The following is a 13,824-nucleotide window of genomic DNA, read 5'->3' on the forward strand; positions in this document are numbered from 1 at the left end:
CAAGTGGTTAGGATTCCAGGCTTTCATTGCTGGGGCCTGGGTTCAATCCCTGGTTGGGGAGCTGAGATGCCTCAAGCCAGGTGGCACCCGCACCACCTGGGCCAAAAAAAAGCACTATATGTATACATAAAGATCACACAAATTGCTAAAGGGGCAAAAAATACAGTATCTTAAAAAAAAGATATAAAATGAAAATAGTGTCTCCATCTGATCTTGCCCTCCAGTCCTTCACAGGCAACCACTGTTACCAGCTTGAATCCCTCCAAAAACATTCCACGCCTAAGTCATCAAATATATTTGTATATTCTTTTTAAAATATAAATTAAATCATTATTAACATCCTGCATTTTGACAATTTTTTTCATATCACAGAGTTGCACATCAATGCAGTAAGCTCTAATTTTAAAAATAGCCACACATATCCTCTTTAATGGTATCCACCATTATTTAAATGGTCATCTATCAATGGTGATTTGTTGTTTTGTTTCCATTTCAAGTAATGCTTAATTACCCTTGTATATACTTTCTTGTGCACACATGACCACTAATTTCATAGTAAGTATTTCTAGAATCGCTGAAGCAGAGGCTATCTGCATTTGTTTTAATTGCTTCCATTTATAAAATTTTATTTTTCTTTTTAAAAATTTTTATTTATTTTTGGCTGCTCCGCCTGGCATGTGGGATCCTAATTTACCCAGCAAGGATGGAACCCACGCCCCCTGCACTGGAAGCGCAGAGTCCGAAGCGCAGAGTCCTAACTGCTGGATTGCTAGGGAAGTCCCACTACGTGCATTTTTAATTCTAAAAAGCACTACCTAATTTCCTTACCAGAAATTGCACTAATTTACAGAGAATGGGAATGCCTGTTATCTGCACAGCAATCATCTAATATAAACCTTGCAACACTCTCAGAGGAGAAATGGGAACCATTACAATTATCACCGATTTTAGAAATAAGGAAACCGAGGTAGCTCAGGTAGCTCCTGGGCCAGCTCCCACCTCCACATCGTTCTTCCTCCGGCGGGCGCGGCTCGGCCCGGCCTGAGACGAGTCACCAGGCAGGGCATCCCCTCCTCAGGGCAAGTTTTCAATTGGATAAGACGAAACGCTCCGAAGACCGCGAGCCCACCTCTTCACCTCTTCACCCAAGAGAAACTACCTTTCGACCTCCACGGCCTCTCCTACGCCGGCAGCACCCAGAAAGGGCCCAGGCCGGCCGGGGAACCTGGCGGCTCAGAACGCACTGCGACGCTAGGGCGCCATCTTGCGTCTGTCCCTCTGGCCGCCGGGTGACAGTCTGGAAACCACACTTCCCAGTGTGCCTAGCGCCTTCGCGCAGGCGCAAAGGCCTGCCCCCGTTTCCATAGGAACCTCACCCTCCCGGGTCCCGGTGGCTAGACTCTGAAAGTCAGTTGTCGGTCTCTCTGTGGTGCCCCGACGCCAGGACCGGGTCTATAGACTGTTGAGGGGCAAAGTAAGAGCCCGAGGAAAGGAGACCGGGTGGCCCTGCCTCCGGGCTGGGGCCAGCGCTTTCCAATTCTCCTCAGCGTCCAGGCGTCCTGGGGCCTCGGCGTTCTGAGGCGAAGGAGCCTGGGTTGGCGAGACCAAGTCGAGCACTGGTCTGCGCGGCCCTGCTGGTCCCACTCAGCACTTTGACATCCCCTGCCAAGAGCCTGCGAGCCGCCGACAGGTATTCCCGGGGCGCGGGCAGGTGAGTTGATGATTGGCGCCCCAGGTGAAGGTGCCGGTAGCATCCGGCAGGATAACTGACGCGCCGGGAGTTGGATCCCGCTCTGCCTGTGATGGATCAGGGACCTGCGCTCATATCCCCCTCTGTAAAATGGAGCTTCGACTGGTACTCTTGTGCACATTGCCATTCCGTTGCAAAGCAGTTCCTGGCTCTGTGAGACCCAAGGAACATGTCCCTTTCTCTCTCTGGGCCCGTTTCCTCTCTCTAAAGTAAGGAGAATGAAGCAGATGATCCCTAAGGTCTCGTCAAGCATGTATGGGGTCATTGTCCCTCATTGCAGACCAAATGCAAAAAGGAAAAAAAAAAAGAAAGGAACCTGTATGGTGTGGCCAAGAAGAGCCAGAGACACTTGGGTATGTGACTTTGGGCAAAGTGGCTACATCTCTTGAGGCTCAGTTTCCTGATTTGCAAAACTAGGGGTAATGATAGAACCATCTCAGATTTTTGATGGTTAAATGGAAGTGAGTTTTTAGCCTACCTGTAATAATTGCTGTACCCCATCCCAGCCATCAGTTCTGATATTTTCAAAAATATTCGTTAGCCATTGTGAAAACTTAATTTTAGGAGTCACTTCCTCCCAGGCTGATCCAGATGGGAAAACCTAGGCCTTCTTAGTCAAGGCTGGGTGTTACTCAGGGCTGGTGTATTTCTTCCCTTTAGCCTCAGTACAGCACAGGATTAGGAAGCAATCTTGAGGACCAGTGATGGACACTCCTTTGGCTCTTGGGGCTTTTGTGTCATTCTTGGCTGTTTTTTTTCAATGGCCCACTCTTCCCCAGAGATATTTCTCTCCCAGCTCTGACCCACCTGGGAGTGGGAAACTGCGTACCACACCAACAGACTGTTGAGACCAACAGCTGCTGCAAAGGAATGAGGCTGGCTCAGCAGCACCATCTTCAGGCTGGCTTCTAGGCCCTGCCCTTCCACAGGCCTGCCTAGGGCTGAACATGTGCCAGGAGCTGATGCTGCGCTGATGCTGAAGCGGACCACTCAGAACAGCTGTCCAGTGACCTGGGGAGTGGAGAACTTCTTAAGGATCTGAGATGGAGCTGTTACTTGAGGAAGGCAGAACAGAGAAGATTGAAGGGAGAATGGCTTGAGAACAGGGCAAACCCTTCCAAGTCTTATTTAGAGGTCCCCTAGGATCTTCTGTTGCTCACAGAGGATGTGGTCATCCTCTGAACAAGGAAGCTGGGGAGAGGTTAAGTGGGTACAACCTAGGAAAGGATGGACCACAGCTGAGACTCCGTTTTCTCACTAGATGTGAGGTGGTGCAGGATGTCTGGGGGCCACAAGTGCTCCTTTTCCTGGAGATGTGACCCAAAGTGAGCTGTCACGCCATCTTCCTGGTAACGTGTGCACCCACCCTGGGATCCTGCATGTCCCCTCCTTCCTGCTTCTGCAGTTTGCTGTACTGCCCTGGCTGCAGCTAAGCGCCTTCTGGGTGTGTTAGGATTCCCGTGTAGTGAAGCTCCAGGAAGCCTTAATTACTCCAGACCTGGTGCAGCTCAGAGCCGGCCTACGTCAACCTACTGCAGGGTCATGGTGATCTATTGCAATTTACAACAGCTGAAAAGTCTTAGGACTTTCACTTTCCCATCTGAGGGATATTGAGTTTTTAGGTTTAGGTCCAGAGAAGGCAATGGCACCCCACTCCAGTACTCTTGCCTGGAAAATCCCATGGATGGAGGAGCCTGGTAGGCTGCAGTCCATGGGATCGCGAAGAGTCAGACACGACTGAACGACTTCACTTTCACTTTTCACTTTCATGCATTGGAGAAGGAAATGGCAACCCACTCCAGTGTTCTTGCCTGGAGAATCCCAGGGACGGGGGAGCCTGGTGGGCTGCCGTCTCTGGGGTCACACAGAGTCGGACATGACTGAAGCAACTTAGCAGCAGCAGCAGCAGGTTTAGGTCACAGAGCCAGTGGTAGCACCAAGACCAGGGCTCTTTCTACAGCCTTGGCTGTCTCTGAAGGCGTGCCATCTGCCTCTTGATAAGGCCACAGTCCGAGGTTAACCTGCAGTTAAACCAGAGCTCTCCTTCCTCCCATTTCAGCCAGAATTCCCAATCCATTTTCCCCAGTTTTCCAGCCCAGCTTCTCTGTCATTGAGCATATTTGACCAGAGCCTCTCCCTCTCACATCCTTGCAAGTTGCTGACGTGTTTCCATGGCAGCAGGTCGTACCAGTGCTGGCAATTCCTCTCCTTTCTCTGCCAGGCTTGCTGGTTCCCAAGCAGTGGCCTTGGAGGGTTAGGACATTTTAGGGAATTCTGTATCTGGGCTTGAAGACCAAGAATACGAAAGCTGTCTTCCCAATGGGTAGGGAGGCACGTTGGTAACATCTGCCCAGTGGGATTCCCTAGTCTGGGCAGTGATGTCACCCCCCACCCCACTGGCACCCCTCAGTGAGCCTTGGAGGTAAAGTTGGGGAGGCAAGAGTGGCAGGGATGGGGCATACAGAGCAAACCCTGGCTAAAGCAAGGCCCCACATGCTGGCCTAACTCAGGCCAGACATAATTGTGGAGGTTGGGAAACAGTTTGGGTGAAGAAGGCTGCCCTGGAAGCTGGCATGGGGAAAAAGAGCTGATTGTATGCACCCTACATTATTGATCTTCACACAGCCTGAGACAGCGTGAAGCTGGGCCTGTCTTCACGCCAGCTGTCTCCACAGGCCGCACTCTGCTGTACAGCTCATCTCTTGGTTTGGAGAACTGGCTCTGAGACCTCTGACTTTCTCCATGGCTTCCACTCTCACTGGTGGCTCAGCTCAATGCCTTGTCCAGTTCTGGGCACAGTCTGATTGTCTCTGTGTCCCAAATGTTCCTGCACTAGACTGAACTCTGCCTCGTGAGAATGTCCGCTCTCCTGCCGACCCCAGGCTTTTATTTCCTAAACAGAAATGGGACGTTGGGGAAACTGGGAGGCTGAGTGCCATGGGGATAGAGTAAATGGTTTTGAGGCAACAAATAGAATTATTTGAGGGTCAGTGGGATGACTGATCTGGTCAGCAGAGATCCCCCCAAACCCCAGTACTGCTAGGTGCCCTGTGTGGCAGGTGTGGCTGGCTGGAGCAAGGCCTACAGGCTCTCCCTGCAGCCAGATATGCTTCGGGTGGTCCCTGATGCCCCACCCACCATCCTGCTGCAGCCTCCCCCTCACCTCAGCCCTACTATGGTCTCTCTTCCCTCTCCTCCCTCCACCCCTGGCCCACTCATGCCTGAGCTGCTTAGGAGGGCTGAGCTTGGCCTGCATGCTGGAGGACAGGTGCTCTCAGGCAGATACTTGATTCCTCTCCTCTTACAAAGGAAAAAGGACTCCGAAAAGAAAGGAAGTTAGAGCAAGCGGACAGAACTACCTGAGAAGAACTCGGGGTACCAGTCAGTTCTAAGGGCCTGCTGGACTCGGGGATGGGTTGTGGGGCCAGGTGAGACTGGTCTAATGGAGAACTCTGTTTCAAGTTGGACTGCTTGACAGCCTGGGGGTCTGTGAAGGATTCATTTGACAGGAAGACAGGCATAAAACTAAACCCTATTCCTTTTTCTTATAATTCTTTTCTTCAAGCCTTGAGCTTCAAACTTTTCTCTCCTGTCGACTTTCCCACCTCCTCTATTTACACCCAGGTGTAAATCTCAGGGTGATAACCCTTACTTTTCACATTTAATCAGTTATCAAATTCTGTGGGTCCTCCACAAAACAGTTGCCTTTTATTCCCACTTCCTCTACCTAACCCAAGCTCCTGCTCCCACTCCTAGACGACTGTAATAGCCTCCTAACTGTGATGCCCTTTGGTCTGTCCAGTGTCCTGACTAGATTAATCTTTCAGGAGAATTACATCACTTCACATGTTACTCCCATGTTTATTGCCTTCTATGGTGCTGCTGTTGCTTGCCAAGTACAGTACACACTCTCTGTTCTTTTGTTCAAGGCTTTTCCCAGTTTGGCACACAGCCTACCTACCTTTCTGACTTATCTCCCAGAACGTCCTAGTATGCACCTTTGACTCAAATCAAACTAGATTACTCACTGTTTCTTGAAAACAACTTTTCCTCCCGTTAACCTTTGTTCCTGCTGTTCTTTCTATCTAGAAGTGTCCTCTGTCACGTTCATTTATTCATTTTAAAATATTTATTAAGGGCCTTCCCTGGTGGTCCAGTGGCTAAGACTGCGCTCCCAATGCAGAGGGCTTGGGTTTGATCCCTAGTCAGGGAACTAGATCCCACATGCCACAACCAAGACCCAGTGCAGCCACATAAATAAGAGTTTATATATATATTGAACACCTTTTTATTTATTTTTCAGATTTAGTTGAAAGAGGTAGTACAATGAACACATGTCTAACTTCACCAGTTGTTAATCTTCTGCCATATTTCTTTCTTTTTTTTCCCCCTAGATTCACTAAAAATAAGTTTCAGGCATTAAGAGACTTCACCCCTAAATATTTTGGCCCATATCTCCTAAAAATAGGATATTTTCTCACATAATCACAATATCCTTTTTAAAAATTGTGGTAAAATATACATAACATGAAATTTACTATTTTAACCATTTTAAGTATATAATTGTGGCATTAAGTTTCTTCACAATGCTGTGCAACCATCATCATTATCCACTTCCTGAACTTTTCCATCATCCTGAAAGGAAACTGTACCCAGTAAATATTCCATTCTCCCCTGGCAACCTCTATCCTACTTTATGTCTCTATGAATTTGTCTGTTCTCAGTAAGTGGAACCATGCAATATTTGTCCTTTTGTGTCTGGCTTATTTCACTTAGCATAATGTCTTCGAGGTTCACCCATGAAGCATTATCAGAATTTCATTCCTAAGCAATATTCTATTGTCTGTATAGATCACATGCTGTTTAGCTACTCATCTGTTGAGGGACAGCTGGCTTGTTCCACTTTTTGGCTGCTGTGAATAATGCTGCTATGAACACAGGTGTACAAGCATCTGTTTGAGTCCCTGCTTTCAGTTCTTTCAGGTATATATCTAGAAGTGGAATTCCTGGGTCATATGGTAAGTCTATGTTCAACTTTATGAGGATCTGTGGAACTGTTTACCATAGCGACCAAGAAATTTCACCATGCAGTATTATTATCTAGGCTAATTAGGCCATAAAAGCTTTCTCCAGATATCCCTAAAATCTAGTTCTCCTGCCTTCTTGTTTTTCACGACATTGATATTTTTGAAGGATCTAAGCTAGTTTTCTGGTAAAATATCTCTTGATTTAAATTTTCTTTGACTGTTTCTTCACAACTAAATTCAAGTTAAAGCGTTTTGCAAGAATACCACATGAGGGACATATTCTCTCTGTTGCATTGTTTTGGTCATTTAATGTTGGTTTATCTCATTAATGTTGATGCTGAACCAAGACTCATTACATATAGAGGTACTATGGAAGGAAGAAAAGACAGAGCGGAGTCAATGAATCACACTTTTAAATTGCTGACAAAGGGAGAATTTCAGTCTAGAGTTCTATATCCATTGAAAATATCCTTTAAAATGAAAGAGAAATAAAAACATTTGCAGAAAAATGAGAGATAAGAAAATTTATTGTCTGCAGACCTACACTATGAGAAATACTATGAAATTATTCAGGTTGAAAGGAAAAATTTGGGAACTTGGATCTATAGGAAGGAATGAAGAGCCACAGAATTGATAATTCTGGGTAATTATAAAATTTTTTTCTTCTCTTAATTGCCATAAAAGACAAATAATTGTTTACAGCAAAAGCAATATAAGTGTTCAGTTCAGTTCAGTCACTCAGTCGTGTCTGACTCTTTGCGACCCCATGAATCGCAGCACGCCAGGCCTCGCTGTCCATCATCAACTCCCAGAGTTCACTCAGACTCACGTCCGTCGAGTCAGTGAGGCCATCCAGCCATCTCATCCTCTGAAGTCCCCTTCTCCTCCTGCTCCCAATCCCTCCCAGCATCTGAGTCTTTCCAAAGAGTCAACTCTTCGCGTCAGTTGGCCAAAGTACTGGAGTTTCAGCTTCAGCATCATTCCCTCCAAAGAAATCCCAGGGCTGATCTCCTTGCAGTCCAAGGGACTCTCAAGAGTCTTCTACAACACCACAGTTCAAAAGCATCAATTCTTTGGTGCTTAGCTTTCTTCACAGTCCAACTCTCACATCCATACATGACCACTGGAAAAACCATAGCCTTGACTAGTTGGACCTTAGTTGGCAAAGCAAGGTCTCTGCTTTTGAATATGCTATCTAGGTTGGTCATAACTTTCCTTCCAAGGAGTAAGCGTCTTTTAATTTCATGGCTGCAGTCACCATCTGCAGTGATTTTGGAGCCCCCCAAAATAAAGTCTGACACTGTTTCCACTGTTTCCCCATCTATTTCCCATGAAGTGATGAGACCAGATACCATGATCTTCGTTTTCTGAATGTTGAGCTTTAAGCCAACTTTTTCACTCTCCACTTCCACTTTCACTTTCATCAAGAGGCTTTTTGCCTCTTCGTTTTCTGCCATAAGGGTGGTGTCATCTGCATATCTGAGGTTATTGATATTTCTCCTGGCAATCTTGATTCCAGCTTGTGCTTCTTCCAGCCCAGTGTTTCTCATGATGTACTCTGCATATAAGTTAAATAAGCAGGGTGACAATATACAGCCTTACGTACTCCTTTTCCTATTTGGAACCAGTCTGTTGTTGTTCCATGTCCAGTTCTAACTGTTGCTTCTTGACCTGCATATAGGTTTCTCAAGAGGCAGGTCAGGTGGTCTGGTATTCCCATCCCTTTCAGAATTTTCCACAGTTCATTGTGATCCACACAGTCAAAGGCTTTGGCATAGTCAATAAAGCAGAAATAGATGTTTTTCTGGAACTCTCTTGCTTTTTCCATGATCCAGCAGATGTTGGCAATTTGATATGCAGTTTATGATATATGTAAGAATAAAATATATGATAATAATACAAAGGATGGGAGAATAAATGAAATTAAAGCTTCTTTCATGAAATATGTTCAGTTACACTGTGATAAATTAGTGATGCATATTATAATTTCTTGGTAGTATCTTCTTTTTTTGTCTCTTAAAATTTTTTAAATATTTTGGAGGTGGAATCTTTATAGAGGTATTACGTTAAAATGAGGTCATTAGGGTAGACCCTAATCCAATATGACGGGTTTCCTTATAGGAAGAGGGAATCTGGACACAGACATGTTCAGAGAGAAGACAACGTGGAGACACGGGGGACGATGGTTGTCTACAAGCCGAAGACTGGAGCCTGGAACAGATCCTTTCCCACCCACCTCGGAAAGAACCAACCCTGCCAACACCATGATCTCAGACTTCTTGCTTCAGAGCTGTGAGTAAATAAATTTCTATTGTTTGAGGCCCCCAGTCCATGGCGCTTTGTTATGACAGCCCTTGCAAACTAACATAGACTTAAACCCAACTGTATTAATAATTCCACTAAATATAAATGCTTTGGTGAAAAAAACAGAGCTGGTCAGATTGAAAAATGAAGACCCAGCTATAGTTGAGCCTTGAACAGTGCAGAGGTGAGGGGCACCAACCCACCCAGCAGTGGAAAATTTGAGAATAACTTTACAGTCGGCCCTCCCTACCTGCAGTTCTTCATTCACAGATTCAGCCAACCGCTGACAGTTTAGTACTGTTGTACGTATTTATTGAAAAGAAATCTATATATAAGTGGGCCCTGCAGTTCAAATATGTGTTGTTCAAGGGTTGACTACATATATCTAAGATATAATTTTAATATACAGATACAGACCATAAAAGATGAAAAAAAGATATACTATGTACATAAAAAGCTGGTATGACTGCATTAGTATCAGATAAAGTAAATGTCGAGACAAGGAGAATTAGCAGAGAAAAAGGCATTTCATAATCAAAAAAGGGTCAGTTGGACAGGAGGATATAATCCTAAATGTGTGTGCATGCGTGGTCGCTTCAGTCCTGCCCGACTCTCTGCGATCCCATGAATTCTAGCCCACCAGGCTCCTCTGTCCATGGGGATTCTCCAGGGAAGAATACTGGAGTGGGTTACCTTGCCCCTGCACCAGGGGATCTTCCAGACCCAGGGATCAAACCTGCGTCTCATGTCTCCCACATTGGCAGGCAGAGTCTTCACCGCTAGCGCAACCTGAACCCTAAATACATACACCTAATAGCAGAGCTACAAAAAATGAAACAAGAATTGAGAGAACTAAAGGGAGAACCAGACAGAAGGATAACTACAGTCAGAGATTGGAAAAGCCCTCTGCTGATGACTGATGGGCAAGAGAGCAGTGGGATTTAGAAAATCTAAACAATACAATCAACCAACCTGATATAATTGGCATTAAAGAAACTCCACCCCATAAATGCAGAATGCACTTTTTTTTTTCAAGTACATATGGAGTATTCACTAAGCTAGATTATATCCTTGGCCATAAAATAAATCTCAATAAATTTCAGAAGATTAAAATCTCATAGAATATGCTCTCTAATCATGGTGGAATTAAGTTAGATATGAATACATAATATAGCTAGAAAATCCATAGATGTTTAGAAATTAAAGACTGTTTCTTTATAACTAATGAGTCAAGAAAACAAATGAAATTAGAAAATATTTAAAGCTGAATCATAATGAAAGCACAACGTATCAAAATTTGTACAGTGCAGCTAAAGAAGGTCTTAGAGGAAAATATTTAACTTTAAATGCCTATATCAGAAAAAAAAGAGAAAATTTTAAAGTCAGTATTCTACGTTTCTACCTTCAGAAGCCAGAAAAAGTTTGGTGGTTTCTCAAAAAGTTTAACAGAATTACCATAGGATCCAGCAGTTCTACTTCTAAAAATATACCCAACATACATTCATATAAAAACTTGTACATAGGTGTTCATAGCCACATTAGTCATTTAGCGGAAAGGTAGGAACAACTCAAATGTCCATCAGCTATTGAATGGATAAACAAAATATGATGTATCGGCCCCATGGAATACTATTCAGCCATAAAAATAAATAAAGTAGTTACATGTTAGAACATGTATGAGTCTTGAGTACCTTATGCTAAGTGAAAGAAGTCAGACACAAAAGGCTGCATATTGTGTGAGTCCACTTACATGAAATACTCAGAACAGGCAGGTCCATAGAGATAGCGGACTAGTGGTTGGCAGGGGAGAACTAGGACTGCCTGCTAGTAGAGTAATGAAAGTGTTCTGGAATTAGATGATGGTGATTATTGCACAACGTAGCAAATAGACTAAAAACCATTGACTTGTACACAATTTTTTTTAGTAATTGTTTATTTTCAGCTGTGCTGGGTCTTCACTGCTGTGCGGGCTTCCTCTAGTCGCGGTCAGCGGGCGCTACTCTTCAGCTGCAGTGCGTGGGCTTCTCACTGCGGTGACTTCTCATTGCAGAGCGCTAGTTCTAGGTGCACAGGCTTCAGTGGTCGTGGTGGGCAGGCTGCAGAGCACGGGCTCAATAGTTGCGGCACACAGGCTTAGCTGCTCTGCGGCATGAGGGCTCTTGCTGGACCAGGGATTAAACGTGTGTCTCCCACACTGGCAGGTGGCTTCTTTACCACCGAGCCACCAGGAAGCCCAGATTATACACTTTTATAATGGCAGTTGTATGAATACTATCTCAAAAAAGGAATAAAAGTTTAAAAATGAACAAGTTAAACCCAAAGGAAAGAACAGTGAAGGGCAGAAACTAATGAAATAGGAAATATCCAAAGAACAGAGAAAGTTAGTGCAGCAAAAAAATATTTAATTAATTAAAAAATAATATAAAAAGTAGAACCACTTTGGAAAACAGATGGGCAGCTTCTTATAGAATTGAGCATATATTATGTTACACCTCCCAGCAATTTGACTGACTGACATCTACCTGAGAGAAATGAAAATATGTGCCTATACAAAGACTTGTACCTAAATATTATAACAGCTTGATTCTTAGAGTCCCAAACTAGAAATAACCCAAATGTTCATCAACTGATGAATGGATAACTACATTTTAATATATTTGTACAATGGAACATTACTCAGCAGCAAAGATGAGTGAAGTATTGGTATACAATAATGGGAGTGGATCTCACAGATACTATATTGAATTGATGTAGCCAGCTATGCTGAATGGTGGCATTTATATGAGTTCCAGAAACAGCAAAACAAATCTTAGATTATAGGAATCAAATTGTCTAAGATAGGAGAAGAGAGAGAGACTAGGTGCAAAGGAGAGTGGGGGAATTTTCTGGGCTGATGAAAATGTCCTAGATCTTAATTGGGTTGGATTGGCAGTTACACTGGTGCATAACTGTTATCTTGGTGATGCAGCCAAAATTTAAAAAAAAAAATCTATGTAGTTTTGTTGTAGATAAATGATACTTCAGTAAAGTTAATTTTTAAAAAATGAACATACTGATACCTCCAATTCAACTCCAACACTTCAGGACTCTTCCCCACCTTCCCCCATTCCAATTTTTTCCCCCTCTACATGGCTTGTGGGATCTTCGTTCCCTGACCAGGGATCAAACCCACGCCCCCCGCAGTGGAAGTACAGAGTCCTAACCACTATACTGTCGGGGAAGTATCCCTCAATTCCATATTTTATCTCCCTTTTTTCACAGTCAAGTCTCTGGTTCCCAACATCTATATAGTTATTCATTTGTTTCTATTTTTAATACAAAAACAGAAACAGTTTTAGAATTTATATACCAATACCATTTATCAGCAACAAATCTACTAAGTAAAGCTCCATATTTCTTTTGTGTGTGGTTCTTTTGTTCTTACAAAGTCCATGAATTGTGTTCAAAATTTACAATTCTTATATTCTTTTTCTGTGAGGTTATATTATTAATTTAACATATAGTTGGATTCATTTGCTACCATTTATATTCAACTTTAGGATTTTTGACAATCTCTTTTGATACATTTTTAAATATGCAAAATGTTTATGTGGTTCAAGAGCTGAAATCATATAAGAAAGTATATTTAGAGAAATCTCATTCCCATCCTGTCTCATCCACTCTCTTCTTACCTACCCCAAACACTAACCATTTTGTTTGTTTCTAGTTTACTGTTCGAGTGTTTCTTTTTTCAGATATATATCTCATTTCCCATTCTTTCTTACCCAAAGGTAGTATACTATATATTTGACAGTTTGTCCTGGTAATCACTCCATATCAGCTAATGGAAATCTTCCTCATTTTTCAAAATGGATACACAGTATTCCATCAGGAGGGTTTGTTTAATCCCTGGACCAGAATTTAGGGGGTTTCCAATATTCTGCTTTCACGAATAATGCCAGCAAATACACTTTTGCGTATGTTGTTTCATGTTTGTCGAAGTGACTCTTGAGGGTCAATTCCTAGAAGTGGGGTTGCTGGGTCAAAGGTAAATGCCGTGTCATCTTGTCAGTGCTCCCAGATTCCCCTCCATGGAGGCTGTGATGTTTTCTGCTCCTGTGTGTTTCCCCCAAGCCTTGTCAACAGAGTACACTGGCCAAATGTTCCAGCTTTTACCAGTCTTTTTCTTTTTTGTTTATTTGTATATTTTTGGCTGGGCCATGTCTTCATCGCTGTGCAGGCTTTGCTCTGCTCGGGTCAGGTGGGGGCGACTCTTGTTGTGGTGCTCGGGCTTCTCACTGTGGTGGCCTCTCAGGTCATGGGGCACGGGCTCTAGGGTGTGTGGGCTTCAGCAGTATGGCACGTGAGCTCAGTACTGTGATGCACGGGCTTAGCAGCTCCAAGGCGTGTCGGATCCTCCCAAACCAGAGATGGAACCCGTGTCTCCTGTATTGGCCAGGCAGGCCGATTTACCACTGAGCCAGTAGGGAAGCCCTTTGGCTAGTCTCATTTGGAACGAAGCGGCACACCTTTTGATGTATTTAAGAGTAGACGGGAAACTCTTTCAGGCTTGGAACCCAAGCCACATACTCCACACAACTCATCATGTGTGCACTCTTGTGGAACCTGTTCCCATGACAGGTTGCCTCTTGTCCAGCATAGGGCAGTGCCAAGTGCTTGGCAGAGGTCTAGTGAACAAGGAGATGGGCCAGCCAGAAGGAGTGAGTCCTGGGACCTTCCCACTGCCAAGACCTCACCATGTGG

General features: G+C 44.1%; 1 long non-coding RNA gene across 2 annotated transcripts in view; it reads left to right on the forward strand.

The window, feature by feature from the left end:
• The first annotated feature begins 1,337 nt into the window (after positions 1-1,337).
• The window catches only part of LOC138426813 (uncharacterized), a 30,366-nt gene continuing 17,879 nt past the window's right edge, over positions 1,338-13,824 (forward strand). Inside the window, exons 1-2 of one of the 2 annotated variants that reach the window (XR_011251756.1) lie at positions 1,338-1,711; positions 8,899-9,069. This is a non-coding gene — a long non-coding RNA (uncharacterized lncRNA). Of the gene's footprint in view, positions 1,712-8,898; positions 10,456-13,824 lie in introns of those variants that run through there. The other variant, XR_011251755.1, reaches the window with a different exon arrangement.

The sequence above is a fragment of the Ovis canadensis genome, chromosome 21, assembly GCF_042477335.2.
Source record: "Ovis canadensis isolate MfBH-ARS-UI-01 breed Bighorn chromosome 21, ARS-UI_OviCan_v2, whole genome shotgun sequence".
Classification (NCBI taxonomy): domain Eukaryota; kingdom Metazoa; phylum Chordata; class Mammalia; order Artiodactyla; family Bovidae; genus Ovis; species Ovis canadensis.